This window comes from Thermobia domestica, chromosome 18 (assembly GCF_964235325.1).
Source record: "Thermobia domestica chromosome 18, izTheDome1.hap1.1, whole genome shotgun sequence".
In the NCBI taxonomy this organism is placed as follows: Eukaryota; Metazoa; Arthropoda; class Insecta; order Zygentoma; family Lepismatidae; genus Thermobia; species Thermobia domestica.
In genome coordinates this window covers 179,136,587-179,154,134 of record NC_137471.1, presented here as the reverse complement: position 1 = coordinate 179,154,134, position 17,548 = coordinate 179,136,587, and positions in this window count along the sequence as shown.

Sequence of the window (17,548 nt, the reverse complement as noted above, 5' to 3'; positions counted from 1 at the left end):
CACTTTCAAAAATCGTTAACTGCGTAAAATTTTGTGGTTTTCTTGAACTAGTGTTAAGAGGCATGATGAGTGTGAAGGATCGAAAAACCAAGGCGTGTTCATGGGGTTGATTAAATATACATCTGAACTAGATTCCCTACTGAAGCCTCATCTTGACAGTACATCAGCACTTAAAGGGACTTCAAAAAGTACTCAAAATGTGTTACTTCAATGTATTCTAGAAGTCACCAAGGAAAATATAATAGAAGAAATTAAAGCTGCCGAATATGTTTCTCTTATGGCTGACGAAACAAGTGACATTGCAGATATGTTTCAGCTTGTTATTGTCTTAACGTACTGTACTGCAGAAGGTGTTCCTGTGGAAAGATTTTAGGGCTTTTTTAATCCAAATGGCCAAAATGCCGACTCCATTGCTGACTGCATACTTTCTGAGATTAATCAAATCGTAAAACAAGAAAGTAAACTTATTGGCAAAAGCTATGATGGCGCAGCTGTAATGAGTGGAGCTATAAATGGAGCTCAACCAAAGTGAGAGAGGTATACCCTAATGCTTATTTTGTGCACTGTTTTGCTCAACAATTGAATCTTGGGATGGAAAGAGCTACCAGACAAAACACTAAAGCCAGAATATTCTTTTCTAATCTTTGTGCTATCCCGGATTTTTTTTGTCGCTCTCATAACAGAACAGCTGTTTAATATTCCTGTGTTGCCAAGCGATAAATCTAGGACTATTAATGTAGTGTATGAAAAGCAGGAAGAACTGAAAGAATGCTTCCAAATTTTGTCAGAATCCGACACCTCAAGCACCGCAACAATAAATGAAGCGTCTGGCTTGTTGGGTTATCTTCAGAATGAAGAATTTTGTTTCTGGCTAAATTTTTTTCACTTAGTTATGCCACATCTAGATATCTATATAACCAAATACAGAGTCGACAAATAGGTGCAAAAAAAGTCCAATCATATTTATCTGCCTTTACTACTGAAATTAATAAAATCAGGGAATCAGTAGGACTAACTGATACCGAAACGCAAAGTCAAAAGGAGAATTGTTTCAAACCCAGAATCAAGAACAGCTGCAGCCAAAGAAGTGTGTGGTGTTACTATTTTAAACCAAGTGAACCTGCGCTTCCATTTTACAGACCACTTATCTATATCTTCACTTCTGCAGGAATCTAATTTTGATCAGTTTAGTGTTTCCTTTCTCGAAGAAATCTTCAATAAAGGCACAGAACTCTTAGCTGTGTTTAATAAAGATAAACTTAATACAGAACTTAGTGTACTTTATGCAAGAGAAGAGTTAAGGAAACTTGGTGGTGCTGTGAATTTCCTCCAATATATTATAAACAATAGTCTTGATTCCACTTTTTCTGAAGTGCTAAAACTTTTGAAAATATTCATAACGCTGCCCCTAACTACTAGTGAACCTCAGCGAAGCTTTTCTACCCTTAAAAGAGTGAAAACTTTTTTGAGAAATACAATGGTAGAAGAACGGTTAACAGCACTTGCCATGTTATCAATAGAAAAGAAAATGGTTGAAAAGATCCCTAACTTTAATGATAGAGTTATCGACAAGTTTGCTACAAGGAAAGACCGTCGTATGGAATTAATTTTTAAATAAGGTAAGTGTTTTATTTTATGCAGCCCTCCTAAGTATAAGTAGCACGAGCCGCCACTAATAGTATGTATAAAGAGGTGGCTTTTAAAATCATGTTGGTTGTGGGTCAGTGAACTATGGTAAAATGGGGAAGAGTGGGGTATACTTCAGTATTCAAATGAATTCACGATTAATCTTTTATAATTGCATCCCGGTTATCCTTTGAATGGCAAAATTCTTTCAAGTTTTGTTTCCGCGAAAACATAGACATTCATTAGACACAGTAGGGGATGCCACTGAGAAGCAGTATTGTCAACTCAACATGAGTTCCAATTCTTCTAGTAGCGCAACATTTGGTTTTTGCACTTATGGAATGAACATATAAAATGTAAGCAAACAAGCTTCGACTTGTCTGTTAGTTTTGTAAACTAAAACCACGACAACTTCATGAATATTACAAGGGATTCATTGTAAGAAACTTACCACTGCTTTCATTTGCTTTATGAAATAAAATATTCAAATCACTGTCTTTTGCATCTAAATCTGACAAGGTTAGTTCCACCTTGCTGTATTCGAGCTCACTAACTTTATGTAAGATTCATTTAAAAGTCCTTTAAGTTCTTCTCGAATGAACTTTGGCGAAGAGCACGATTTGCTAATGTTCCAATCCTGTTGCAGATTCCCATAAATAGTCACAGTTATTGAATAACGAACTATATATGAATAATGAACTATACCGACAAATTTAAGAGGTGATTCCTCACATATAAATAAGAGAAAAAGTTCACACGGACCTATGGACCTATGCATAGTTTCAGAGCTACGGCTGTCCAAAATGGCGCAAAAAACAAATTTCAAGAGCCCTTACTTCAAATTCAAGAAACTGGAGAGTGGTCCTTATCAGCGTAAAGGAAGCCAGGCATACACAATCCAAAAATAGATATTTCTTCAATTGCCAATAGGTGTAAAGTATATTCCCTACAGGGTGTAGTTCTCAGATGTTTTCAGATTTATCTTGATTTCAAGACGTGTCCAAATAGGCAAACGACAAGCCTTGATAGCAATGAACAAGGATTCTTTTAGCGCAATGTCGGAAGTGTTAAGGATCGTCAGCAGCACGTCTCTCGTACTCGAGTGCGATGTTTTCTTTCACGTCTATAAGTAAAAAAAAACGTGAAATATATCGTGAAAAAATACATATCATCACACGTTATTGTGAACAGAAAGAAACATGGAGCTGCCGGTTCCTAATACTTCCGTCTTCCCTCCAAAGCTCTGGATGTCCATTGTTATCAAGGTTTACCTCCTGCCTATTTTGGACCATTTTTGAAATCAGGGTGTATTTGAAAACTATTGAAAATACACTTTACACCAATTGACAATTGACGAAATATGAACTTTTGGTTTGTGCATGCTTGGCTTCCTTTACGCTGTTAAGGGTCACCACCCACAGTCTCTCAAATTCAAAACTGTGGCTCCTACAATTGCCTTTCTCGCGATTTTGGACAGCCCTAGCCCTGAAAATGTGCACTTTTTGCCATAGGTCCATTGAACTTTTTCTCTTTTTTTGATGTGATGAATTACTTCTTAAAGTTCGTCCGTTTAGATCCCTAACATCCACTAATATATATATATAGGGTGCCTCAGATAAAACGTCCAGTGCTTATAAATCCGAAACGGCTCAGGATATAAACATGAAACAAAAACTGAGATAGGAAAATATCATAAGGCACATCACATGGTGTTGTTGTGGTGACCCCAGGGCCCTCCTTCAAGGGGGCCCATGGTCCAACTTTAAATTTTCAAATGGGAACATGTATTGAATCATACCTCATTCAATAGTACTTAAAAAAACGAAACTACTTTTGCAGGAAACAATTTTCGATTTGGGTCATTGTTTTCAAAATGCCGCAAAAGTAGGTCCTGTATCAGATAAAACGTCCAGTGCTTATAGGCATAAATCAGAAACGGCTGAGAATAGAGAGATGAATCAAAAACTGAGATAGGGAACGATGATAAAGCATATTAAGTGGTGTTGTTGTGGTGACCCTCAGGGAACACCGTGAAGGGGGCCCAGGTGCCAACTTCAAACCGATACAGGCCTTTTGTGGCCATCTTGAAAACAGTGGCCCAATTCAAAAAACGTTTCCTAAAAAAATTGTTTCGTTTTTTCAAGTACTATTGAATAAGGTATGATTCAATAAATTTTCCCATTTGAAATTTTGAAGTTGGCCCCTGGGCCTCCTTGAAGGAGGGCTCTGGGGGTCACCACAGCAACACCATGTGATGTGCACTATAACATTTTCCTATCTCAGTTTATGTTTCATCTTTTTATTCTCAGCCGTTCCGGATTTATAAGCACTGGACGTTTCATCTGATACAGGACCCACTTTTTGCGGCCGTTTTGAAAACGGTGGCCCAAATCGAAAATTGTTTCCTACAAAAGTTGTTTCGTTTTTCAAGGACTATTGAATGAAGTATGATTCAATACATGTTCCCATTTAAAAATTTGAAGTTGGCCCCTGGGCCTCCTTGAAGCAGGGCTCTGGGGGTTACCAGAGCAACACCATGTGATGTGCTCTGTGACATTTTCCTATCTCAGTTGTTGTTTAATTTTTCATTCTCAGACGTTTTGAATTTATAAGCACTGGATGTTTTATCTGAAACTTCCTCTCTCTCTCTCTCTCTCTCTCTCTCTCTCTCTCTCTCTATATATATATATATATATATATATATATATATATATATATATATATATATATAGATATATATATATGTGTGTGTGTGTGTGTGTGTGTGTTTGTGATTATAATATAAAGTGTTAGCAGGTTTCAAGGAATAAACTATTAGAAAATAAGATATTTAGGTTCCAGAAAATAATCAGAAAATTATATAATACATTTTTATTACGTGCAGTTGGCAACACTGCACCAAAATAATAGCTCAGGGTGCCCCTAAATGTTGTAATCCTAAAATTGTTTCAATGGAAAATAAAATAAATAGCCAAAACACTGGAATATAGCAGTTAATATATGCGGTGAATAACCTCTTAGTACTACAAGGAAGGCCTCTGAGGTCCAGAGCACCTTCTTTATTTATAAATAGAGAAAACAAATCACTAAAAACTAAGCAAGTACGTTTTATGATGAATAATGTCAAGCTTGACAATATCAATTTTTTTTTTTTTTAGATTTTTCATTCAATTAGAAATGTTACAAATTGTAACAAAAATGATTTTTGGGCTTTCGAGGACCCCTTTGTGTTCCTAAGGTTAATAAAGCCAAAAAGATCTATTACAGTAACAAAATAACGCAGACAATGAAAGCAATAATCGAGAAATATAATAAACTCTGAACTAGTAAAACTCAGTCTTCAAACTTTTGTTAAATGGATGTAGAAAAGAAATAGAAAATTACCGTCCCATTTCACTTTCTTCAATTTTCTCAAAACTTGTTGAAAAACTAGTGTGTAGCGACTGGTAAGTTTCATTAGTGAACAAGACGTAATCCCGAAAAAGCAACACAGCTTCATAAAAGGCAAATGCACAATTACTGCCATATATGGACATATCAAGGTACCTATAATAAATCTAGATCAAAAAGTCAATCGTGTAGACATATATTGTGATCTTCCAAATGCTTTTGGAAGTGTACATAATAATATACTTTCGGTAAATTAGAAAAATATGGTTTTAAGTGTATTACTTTGGAGTGGTTCAAATCATATTTATACAATCGTAAACAAATCGTACAAATTCTTTGCATGGGCGACACAACTAAAACAGCAAAATAAATCCAAATGAACAAATAAAGAGAAAGGGTGTTCCGCAACGGTCAGTTGTAGGACCTATATTCTTTCTGTATCTTAACCCTCGAGAAGTTGCGCTGAAAAGGTAACGCGAGTATTCGCGCGCGGTCAAAAGGACCTCACGAACATAATGTGTTGCAAATATCGTTTTAAACATTTTTGTTATATTAGAAACGTAATTTTGTATATTTTCTGATTAAGAGGGAATAACATTTTTATTATTATAAGTTTTACAGTAATAACTATTAGAGGAACCTAGAATTAGACATGTACTTTTTTCATTTCTTTTTGGAATAAAATGTTTTGTTTTCGTTACATATTTCTTTAGATAGATAGCTACGCACTGGTTTTATTAAAAATTCTAAATCTGATGACGATCTTTTGTTTTTTCAACTCTGGTTCCTCTAAAGTTAGAAATGCAATAGCAAATTAGTAAAATAAATACTATATAAACATAACACTAAAACAAAGCTTCACAGTGCATTTTACATTCAATTAGAGCTCACTCGTAGCTAAGCGGTTAACATACACGCCTTTGGCGTGGGACTTCCTTGTTCGATTCCCGGTGGGAGCTCATGCGGTTCGGATCCCACGTTAAGCAGTAGGTCCACATCTTACATAGCCTTGATGCTGAAATGGACACTAAATTGAAATCAAATGAAATGAAATCAAATTTACATTGAAGTATTTTACGGTCCTGTTATTTTGAAACTTCACCTTAACACCACTACATTGAATTATTTTAGGTTATCTTCAAATTTACACTTTTCTACACTTCGTCGTCGCTTATTTCGTCCTCTCCTGCTCTGACTACATTCGGGGAATCGATTATCATTTCTGGGTTTAAGATCTTCAGACTCGTCGCAGACTCCTCACTTCACCTTTCGTGTTCACTCACCTTTATATATATATATATATATATATATATATATATATATATATATATATATATATATATATATATATGTGTGTGTGTGTGTGTGTGTGTTATGATATTCCTCAGACAATGCTTCCACGAGATCATCTCGGCTGCTTTATCCAAATAGTCCAATCCTAAAATTTCCCAGTTACTCTTTTTCACACTTGGTATCAGTTTGTTATCTCTGTCGACCTCTCTTCCGTCCATTAAAATAATATTTATGTTTATAAAGATTAAAACATCTCCAAAGCAAAGGTCACGTGCAGACCGAAACACTGAGAAAAAACATTGCACGGTTAGTCGCGCGCGGTGGAAAGCACCGCAGAATCACTAAACAATCACTAGTAGTTAAACTAAATAAACAACGGATAATGGAGTGATTGAGAAGGAGCGTTCGGAAAGGTGAGGGGGAAGATTAGCTAGACGGAGGAGTCTGTCGGACAAACAGAATGGACACACGATCAAAAATCATTTCCCTGCGGTGCTTTTCACCGCGGCGCGACTACTCGAATGTTAATGATGTATCTTTAAATACAGAAAAGGGTAATCTGCTCCTTTTTACTGATGATGCAACAGTAATTGTAGCTGAAAAAGACAAAAATGACTTGCAAAAGCTATTGATCTTACAACATCCCAAATTACACATTGCTTTTCTGCAAGTAAATTAAAACTAAATGCAGATGAATCAAAATGTGTCTACTACTATTTATCTCACACATCACACCAATGTACATTTACTAATACGTTAAATTTTTAGGTGTGTATCTAGATCATATAATTTCATGGCAAGAACACAGAGAAACTAAGTAAAAAAAATACCTCAGACTGTGTACATAATACGAGCTCTAGTCCCAATACTTTATCTACAATCAATCTGTCTTCGGGCTCTCTCTATTCTCATATTATACATGGAATTGCCTTCTGGGAGTCTTCGCCAAAACTTTAGAACGTATTCAAACAACAAAAATGTGTCATAAGAATAATTACGAAAACAGCGAAACGCACCAGCTGTAAAACTGTAAAAAAAAATAAGATTCCTGGGTACATAAAAAATACTCATGAAAAGAGCTTCATTGTCAGATCAGTGCGCAAACTGATATTAAACAACACATTTTATATAGTAGATAAATACGTAACTTACTTTGAAAACTCGAAAAATGATTAAATTCCAATTGTATGTATATCAAATAGTAAATAGAAATATGCAAATATGTAAAGGAATTTGTAAATAATATAGTAAAAAGTCTTTATATATTATTGTTATATAGATTGTAGAATTCGTTTAGCCTATAGTTATTTTCACAAGTTTTATAGTAAGTAAGTCCGTATATATGTTATTGTTATATACTTCGTGGAATTATATATTATCACAATTTGTTAAAGAAGAGCATTGCAATTGTTCCAAATATTGTATGTATTTTATATGCTGGCGAGTTTCTATACCATTTTACACAGATGTACATGTAATATAGTCCACAAAATGATTAATAAATCTAAAACTAAATGTAGTTCTTTTCAGATCTCACTCCACAGACTAGCAAGATACAATGCAATTTAACCTGGTATAATTATACCAACACAAGTCAATTCTGATTTTTTTTATTTCGGTCATCTTTTACTATTTAAAATTGATCTTCTCAGTATTTGTTTTTCGCATATGTATTTGTGTATGTTTATTTTTTCTATAATTGTTAAGCTGAATGTGATACTTTTCCTTTTTTAAATATGTAGTTTTAGTATATATATATATATATATATATATATATATATATATATATATATATATATATATATATATATGACAGACAGATAGATAGATATACATACATGCAGATATATCGGTGCACCGTTTATAATGTCCCGTCTTTATAACAGAGGAAGAAAGAGAGGAAAAGAAGCGAACTTCGCACAAAGCAACTATAGGAAGGCGGACATCTATCCAAATATTGGGTAACATCACAAGATGAACAGTGTTGTCAATCCAATAGAAAGTTATGTTTTTTTTTAAACGGAGTGTCCTAAATTTAGTTTCAAGATTCGAATCAGCAATGAAAACAAGGACGAAAGAGATGACACTCGCAGATCAGTGTTGCATCCTTTTTGAGAAATAACGTTAAACATGTGTCAAATTTAAACGCCTTTAACACACACAAGGAATGAAATAGTAGCTATTTGTGCACATCAAGTAGATACTGGTAAGAACTCTTTAGTGTGACTTCGAGTTTAGAAGGATCAGTTAAACAGTGTTCCTAAAACAGAAGAGGGAAAAGTTGAGTTCATAAATAGCTCAATAACTTGGAAAAGGTCCCTAGTAGAGTATGGTTTAAAATTCATAGAGCAAATTGGTATGTCACAATGAGCACTGATACGTTTATTTGAGATTGATAATTCAAGTACCGGTACTTACCGAGATATTCAAGTTGTTTCTATTCAGTTCGGTAAAATTTGAAATGTTTTCAGGGATTCGATGTAGAACAGTCTGAATATCATCCAAGGTTGGTAATTACTGCCTGTAGCTCAACTATTCGTGTGACATTTTTCCAGGTAAGATTACTAGAGTAACTCAAAATGGAATGCAAGCAACACTCGAAGATTACAAGGTGTAATAAACACAAATTTGCTGGAAACAGAGGCGAATCTAGAAGGTTAAAACTGGAGGAGGAGCAACTAAAATCCAGATTATGATAGATATCGTGAGTTTACTATAAACTTCCAAAAATATGTAAGTAATGGCTTCAATTATTTTTGTCATTCAAAAAACTGGGGGCTTGGACCTCTCCGGCCCCTGGTTCGATACGTCTCTGGCTGAAAATCATAAAAATATCGTTGAAAAGCCTAACTCTTGCAATAAAATTATTGTAAGACCTATAAATGTAGCTAGCACCATATTACTGCGACGTGAAAATATGTTGGTACTTTGCCTTGCTATGTAGTAATTAGTGCGATAATCAAATGCGTTCAGCATGGTGTATACTAACTTACACAAGGTAAATTCGGGCAGTTCTGAACGTAACAATACATAAAATACTGTTAATATATACAAACGAACGACTCATATGCCTTGAACGGATGGATGAAATCACTATGATTCGTGCTCCTATTCTTTCCTTTAGTCAGGGGCGGACCCATTATGAAAGTTTGGGGGGGCAGACTTTCGAAGTCAATGGGCTCTATTTTACGTTTATAATACAAAGGTGAAAATTCTTAGGCTTGGTTTTATTTTTAAAATAAAAAAAATCAATTCTGGAGGGCGATAGCTCCCTGGATCCGCCCCTGCCTTTAGTGATCCATTATTGTACTCTATAGATCACTATATGAGCTCCTCAGTGGCTAAGCGGTTAGCGTACGCACCTTTGGTGTGGGAGACCAAGGATCGATTCCCGGCGGGAGCTCATGTGGTTTGTATTAGATGTTAATCAGTAGATCCCGTCCCATATAGCCTCGCTGCTGAAAGGAACGTTAAACTTAAAATCAACTCAACACTATAGATCGCTATGAAAATCAGTGTCAAGTTCTGAAAGTTATGAAAGTACTTCTGAACACCATTTTTCGTACGTACAGCGAAATATCAATAATTTCGCGATATAAAGATTATTGCCGCTTAGGACTGTAATTCGTTTATATTTTGCTATTATTTCGCGAGCTTGTCGTTTCATGCCTTCTTCTTATGCGTCCACTGTTACTAGACTCAATTTCTTGTCAAATTCCAAACAGTACGTGAAAAAGTAGCACTAGAGTTCTATCCGCATAAAAGATACTGTATCACTTATGCTGTGAAGTCTTATTAAAGTAGTTAAGTGTAATGGTTGTAAAACAGGGACCCCATTACAAATGGGGCTCTAAAACAAGATCCCCATTACAAGCAGAGGAGTTGGGGTGGGTGAATGAAAACCTGACCCACGACCCACTGACCCACCTCCCACCATGACCCACCATGAGCCACCACCCACTGTGTCCCACACTGCCCCACTGTGACCCACCATCCACCATGAACCACTCTCATCCACTGTGACCTACTCTGACTCACCAAAATCCATTGTCATCAACTCTGAACACTATCCACGGCCTCTTCTGTACTGATTAAAGAGTTTAAACTTGTAATAAAACAAGACTGTGAAATTGTCACTAATCGGAGTTTGAATTTCTACGGTCATCGCTCAAGCACCACTCTTTTATAATAACGGTAGCTCTGACCTTTACTATATAAGATGATAAAGTGTGCATCAGTGAGGGAATTGAAGCACTTCGAGGTGGGGGAAATTAGTGTGTGCCTAAAATATACTTGTACTTAGAGAGTATTCTTGCAAGTGTAAATTTCTCAAAGCATTCCAAAAGAAACTTTTATTCACAGGAAAATACCCCTGTACAATATGGAAAAGTTAGTTTCTCAGTTCACAGTATTTTTCTCACAAAAGACTTGACAAGTCAGTTTTTCATAGAGGCGCTCGGGTACACTCTGTGAGAGCATCTCCATAAAGTATGCTCATAATTGTAATTTGTGTAATCACTGACCACGTTAAATTTAAGTTACAAATATGCATTATTGCAATTATTTTGGACATTTATTCTAAGTAGTTTACCTAAAGCAAAGAAGAGACTTATTAAAAATTAGATACAAAGTTGAATTTTACAAATAATCCTAACTCTTAATTTGCCACCTTAAAAAATCCTGTTGGCCTTCAGAACTTTTTCGTGGTAAATCATCCGCAGCGGAATGATGTTCATCCTTCAGCCAAGAAATAACTAGCTCGTCGTTACTTTGAGCTTGTATACCGGTGGGTCATTATTATTGATGAACAAAAAGCTAGACAATGTTTGAGCACTTAGTCTATTTCTAATATCAGTCATCTGTAAATTCATAAGAGGAAATCCCTGTTCGTACTCTGTCGTAGAAATTGATAATACTTCTACCCGATTCTGCAACTCCTCATCGATAATCTGCTTCTTAGACTTAAGTCTGATAACGATTTTTCTTCGCCAGTTTTGAAATAGTCAGCAAGAAGTATCATCTATCTATCACCATACAGCATCTTTTCCATATCGACCATGTCAGTTGGCAATGTCGATTCATAGAGAACAGGAACTTCATCTATCACACCTTCGATAGGGAATCTTGTGGATAAATTATCAATTAAAGCCTGATAAACTGATGATTTCTTATTTGTTTATAAATTTAATTTTTGTAATTACACATGAAGGTTTGATGCCATTACCAAGTTTCCTCTCTCCTCTAGAAAGCGAAAGTTAACGAGGTTCCTGGAAATTGTTCATAGGTGAATGGGAATTTCCCTATTTCTTCCCCTTCAATTACCACACTGCTGTTTCTTTGCCAACGGCCAAATTACAATGCATTTCAATTAAATTATCATAGTATAATTATTTCCTTGATGAATTATCGATACTTTTCAGTGGAAGAAAGGACGAAATTTGAAAGTCCCAAATCAAGGTAAGTAGACCAACGTAAAGGGGAAAAAAGAGTAAATTTTCCATATAATTATGTGTACAATCCAAACTTAAAATTTCCTTGTAATTCAGCTTACAGTACATATTTTGTCTATTTTTCTCACGACTTTATAGGTTGATTGCCCTGTGCTGTAAGCGCTCCATATGAGAAATATAAGCTTAAGCAATTATTATAGTAGAAAGCAATGAATATATGAAACAAATCACTGTATTTTTTACTTCTGATGTTTTTCTTAACTAATATCGATCGTTTTTGATCATTTCTACTAACAGCTCACTTCCAGTTTTCCATATAGAGAAAGTGCCCCCTTCCATAAATGAGAATTAAAAAAAAAATGCTAGGACACATTCTGTTTATTTTCAATAAAGTGTTAATACACTGAATTTCAGCTCTGTAAGTTTAACGGCTTGCGAGATACTTAATTTTTTTCCGCAAAATTTGGGAGCCTCCTTACGATATTACCTGCTATAATGAAAGCAATACAACATCCCAGTTTGCATTAGCCTAACTATATACCAAAAGTAATTTCATTTGACTTTGCAATTTGACCGTGATGATCAGGCACACTTAGTTACATTCAATTTTTTATATAATAATTTATATATTACAGTGATTGAAAAATGTATTTTTTCCATAAGTTAGCTCCTCTAAAAGTCTTTGAGTTTTACGTCCCATGGTTATGCCGGTTAGGCTAAAGGAGACGGTGATGATGAGTAATGAATGAAATGGTGGAATGAAGAAAGTGGGAGGAAACGGGAGCACCCCGAGAAAACCCACGCACACGGTGTTTGTCCACCACAAGGTTCACTTGGCGGGGGCTGGGATCGAACCCGAGACCCCAAGCACCAGAGGTGAACGCTCTACCACTGAGCCACCGCGGCCCCCCCTCTAAAAGTCACAGGTCTCGAAAGCCAAATAGTAGTACAAGCTCTATTGTTATTATTACAACACAAATATCAATATCTAAAAGTGCCAGAAGTTATTTTTTCACTTGGTTAGATATACTTACCTCAGGTAAGTAGACAGAAACAAATGGAAAAGGAAGAGAAATAAAGGTCTTGAAAGTAAAACTAACACAAATTTAGAAGTCTTCAGAAGATACTGTCTACTACGCAGTGAGCAGAGTGAGTCGGTAGATCAGACTGAGTCAGTGGGTGGCAGTGGATCATGATGGATGGTTGGTCGCAGTGGGTCACATGCTGTTGACCCACGACCCACTGACCCACTCCATCTCTGAGCGGAGCTGGGAAACGAGGGTTCCATTATAAGCGGGGCTGGGTAACGGAAATCCAATTGCAGACGGGTTGGAAAATGGGGCCCTATTACTTGCTTCATGAGAGTTTAATACATAACAGTACAGAACACCGTTCTTGTATGAGCATTTTATCTTATTTACTTTTTCTTATTATTTGGAAATGACATTATAGCCATTTTTTCTTTACTTTTTTTGGCCCCAAGAGAGCGGGGCCGTAAGGTATAGCTTGTTTAGCTTATTAGTCGAGTCAAAATACGGTTTGACCTGGGCAAAATTGCAACCTTTAGTTTTACACTTGTATTTTGTTTAGGTACCTCACGTGATGAAACTATCCAAAATCCGACAAAATCGGACCACGGGAAAACCCCCAAAAACAGTTTCAAAATGGCGGACCATAGTTTTTCGAAAAAATCGTAGACCTTTACGTTGGAGGCTCTAGTAGCCCTCTTAATTGACACAGATACATGAATGATACCTCGTTGGAACGCTCATAGACAACAAATTGCAACGAAGTGACTTTTGTACCTATCATGCCCAACCCGTAGAAGAAGAAGAAGAAGAAGAAATTCGATTTTTGTTTTTAATTAATATTTCTTGGACCCTGGCAACACTGTACGTCCTCATACTCCGGCAGAAAAATTCCTACGCGTAGACCAGACATTGGTAACAATAATATTGAAAAATGAAAGACGTAGGTTCAACAGTAAGGGGGATAAAAATTCGGAACCGCTGACAAAGGAGGGTCACTCTGTATATTTTTTTACTGCGGTCTAACTTCTATTTCTTAGATCAAGAATCCTCCCTAATTGTCACAGAGATATGAAGCATACCGCGTTGGAAAGCTTATGGAACCCCTTGCCAACGACGTATGCTTTGTGCCCCCTGTGCCCAACCTGTAGAAAAAGAAGAAAAAGAAACCTTGAAAAAATTGGGAAATCTACACTTTTACCTTTCTTGTGCTCTGGCAACCCTGATAATCGTTCTATGCATGAAAAAATCTTGTTTCTTTCTTTAAATCAAAGGTCGCTTTAATATAAGTACTATACATAAAACAAAAATATTCTTAAGCAAGGGAATAACGAAAGACTTTGGGAGGCGAATTACACATCTAAATCGTCATTGCCTACGCTAACACTGTCCTCACCATATTCATTTAAACAGTTAACACATTCAGTTTCTTGGCATACACCACAAGCAATAGCAAATAGAAGGTCATACCATAATACAGTGTACAAGACAATTCGCTTTATAGAAACATAACACCTATATATAAAGCAAAAATATTCTAAAGCAATAGAATGGGAAGACGAAATATTTTGGGAGGCAAATTACACATCTACATCGTCATCGCCTACGCTAACACTGTCCTCACCATATTCATTTAAAGAGTTAAAACATTCAGTTTCTTGGCACACACCACAAGCAATAGTACATGGAAGGTCATGCTTTCTGCAAGTATAATACGTTCTTGCACACCCGATAGCACAGTTGCAATGAACAATGGTGAGCAAATTCCATACCCATCAAATACGATGGTTGATGTGCCTTATTTACGAACCGTATACTCAGCAAATGATGCAGCGATGTTGTCGTACGAACTGCCTTTACAGCATGGAAGTCTATGTAACAGAGATCTTCCGTCTAAGATATACAGAATATTGTCTGGCTCCGTTTCCTCAAACTGTGCAGTCTGCTGCTTGCTGAACTCTAGTATCGCATGGGCCAGTGGGGCTTTGTCTGCCTTACGCATCATGCTGGGTGACTCAAATAAAGCTGGTGGGTAGGCACATAATTCATGCGCTAAGGTCTCCTCTAAAGATGTGTTGCCAGCATTAGCGACAACTAACAGTCTTTGAAACAAAAGATTCGAATCGACGGAGATATCGCTGCTGATTTTAACACTACTCGGGGATGCTAGAGTTTTGACTTTATCTGCAGGTTTCCACTTCACAGTGAACAGGCCTTTGCCAAATAGTTTCTTCACAAGCTCTTCTCCAACTGAAAATAAATTATGGACGTTGACGGAGGAATCCTCTGTGAAGCCAGTGGCAATGTTTTTCAACGATTTGTTTCCGTCAAATGGTGAAATGGGCTGCAGTCCTGCAAGAATGCGAAGTGTCACTGATATCACGTGACATTCTTGACGTTTCGGCTTCTTTATATTGTTCGCTAGTGACATATACTGTGTGAGTAAGAGTTTGCATCGCCAGATTGTACTCGGAGCATGCTGGCATTGAGAGCACCCACAAACATGGTTGAATCTCCGATATTCCACTCCCACGGGTTAGACCTCCAGTGGACTTTAGCGATCTCATCAGAACCTACTCTATGACTAGATCAGAGGACAACCCAGCCCAATAACGGTTGCTTCTTCTAATAACAACGAACCCATTTTGAAAACTTTCGTGAACTGTTGGATTAACCGATGGCAGCGTTAACATTGTTTGCAGGTACAAGCACGTCGACTTCAAATAATTGAAGTTTCCTGCTGCAGCGAATATGGGAATGCACTCTGCTATAGCATCAAGGTGATCCTCCCAGCTTCCTGTTCGGTCTTTTGCCACAAGTTTCCTCGCTGTAGTCAACATGCGCTGGTATGCAAGCCACAACTGACTTGTTTTTGATGTGTTAATAAGTTCTGACTTTCGTGCTTCTTGAAGAAGAGGTGAAGAACTAGCTCCAGTTACAGTAATCTCACCCGACATCAGACTCTGGTAGAGAGAGTAAGCATCGTTGATAGTTCTGTGTGTTCCATTATCGGTCTGCAGAAAAACATTTTCCACAAGCAATGCACTTAATGCGAGGTCACCCATCATGTGCGCACGGTAGGCTCTTGCTACGGACTTGCCACTTAACATATGTACAACCGAATTTTCTCCATAAAGCTCATGCAAGATTTCACGTAAGCCTGAACCATCCATCAGGGAACCAATTGCTCCTAGAAGGTTCATCAGAGTATGAAATGAGCCCAACAGGAGAACCGTGTCCTTAATACTGGTGTTGTGTGCTCTGTCATGCAGGATACGTGAAGCTTTCCAAAACAGTGATTGGACTAAGGTGATGATTTTTGTGACTTTATATTTTCTCGCAAGATTATTCAGGTACACTTAAGTGGAATAGATGCATGACATATCAGATGGATGGAGGTCAATAATCGGTAAGCAGAGAATAGTGGATTTCCTTGAATGATGAAGAGATGGATCTGCGTGAATGGCCTGCATCATTCCTGACCAGTTTGGTGTGCGTGACGGAAAGTGCCAGGAAAGTTTCCACAAAATATCCAGGGAGCTTTTGTTCGGTGATGGTGCTGTTACCAGTTCACAGTTGACCTTTTCAAGAATAGCCCTGGCTTCAGTGTATGCGTGAATGGGAACACTGGCAAGGGACTTCACATCAGCATCAGAGACGGGCTTCCGGAGAATGGTTAGACTGGTAGTAGTGGATGGAGTAATGGCCGCCAACACTTCCATACTATGGAATGTGCCTAAACCACAGCGTTTGGAGATTATGGTCTACATTATCCGCTGCAAAGAGGAGAGTCTGGTCTGCTGGAATTTCGATCACACGATTGCCAAATGTACTTGCAGCACAGCGTTCAAGCCGCTGCACTTCCGTGTATGAAGAGCAAAATCCCAGGTGATGCAGCGTGTCAATTAGGTGTTTCGATCAATAGTGGTGGTGCAGCTGCACAGCAACACCTAACTGCAGAGGAGCTAACATATCTCTTGGTCTGGCTGCTTGCATCAAACACTGGCCAATCGATGCTATTTTTCATTGTCCTTTCCGGCAAAAAGTATGGCATAGAATAGTTTAAGCCTAGGTGGAATATACTGAAGGAATTCTTGAATGGTCAAGTCGCTGGGTGAAGGATACGTATCACTTCCACTTTGTAGTTTGGATTTTATGTCGCTTTTGATCAGTCGAGCTACGGTTTCTATTATTCTATTTTTTTTCCTTTTCTTCATCATACTCTCGTGGTAAATCACGATATGCCCGTAGAATGTGATTGGCAGTTTCTCGAAGTGTAATGAAACTGTCACTAGAGATTATAATTTTTTCACCGAAGTACTCCATTAGTTGACGCTTCATGTGCCGTCTGTCATATGCAATGTGATCAGTCCCTACAAGAAATGTGCCCATTTTTGTAACAAGTTCTCCCACAGTTAGTTGCTCACCATCGTGCTCTTCCAAATAACTACAGATGCGCTGAAATGCTCGGATTATCTCATCATTTCTAGGTCGGCCAGCCCGGAATTTTTTGACGCTGACTGATTGTCTGTGCAGTATTGTTGAGGAATTGCTTTACCTGTTCGAAAGTTGATACTACATGATCTGTGATAGACACAATCTCCTGCATGAAGATCACATGAGAAGTACTCAATTCGACCTCGGACAGTTTGTGACCCGGTATCGTTTCGTTCATTGCAACACTTTAAAATGCTGTGTGGCAATGTTTGTGTTTTCACTCGCACATTTTCTGATTTCAACACGTGACGGTCATCAAATAAA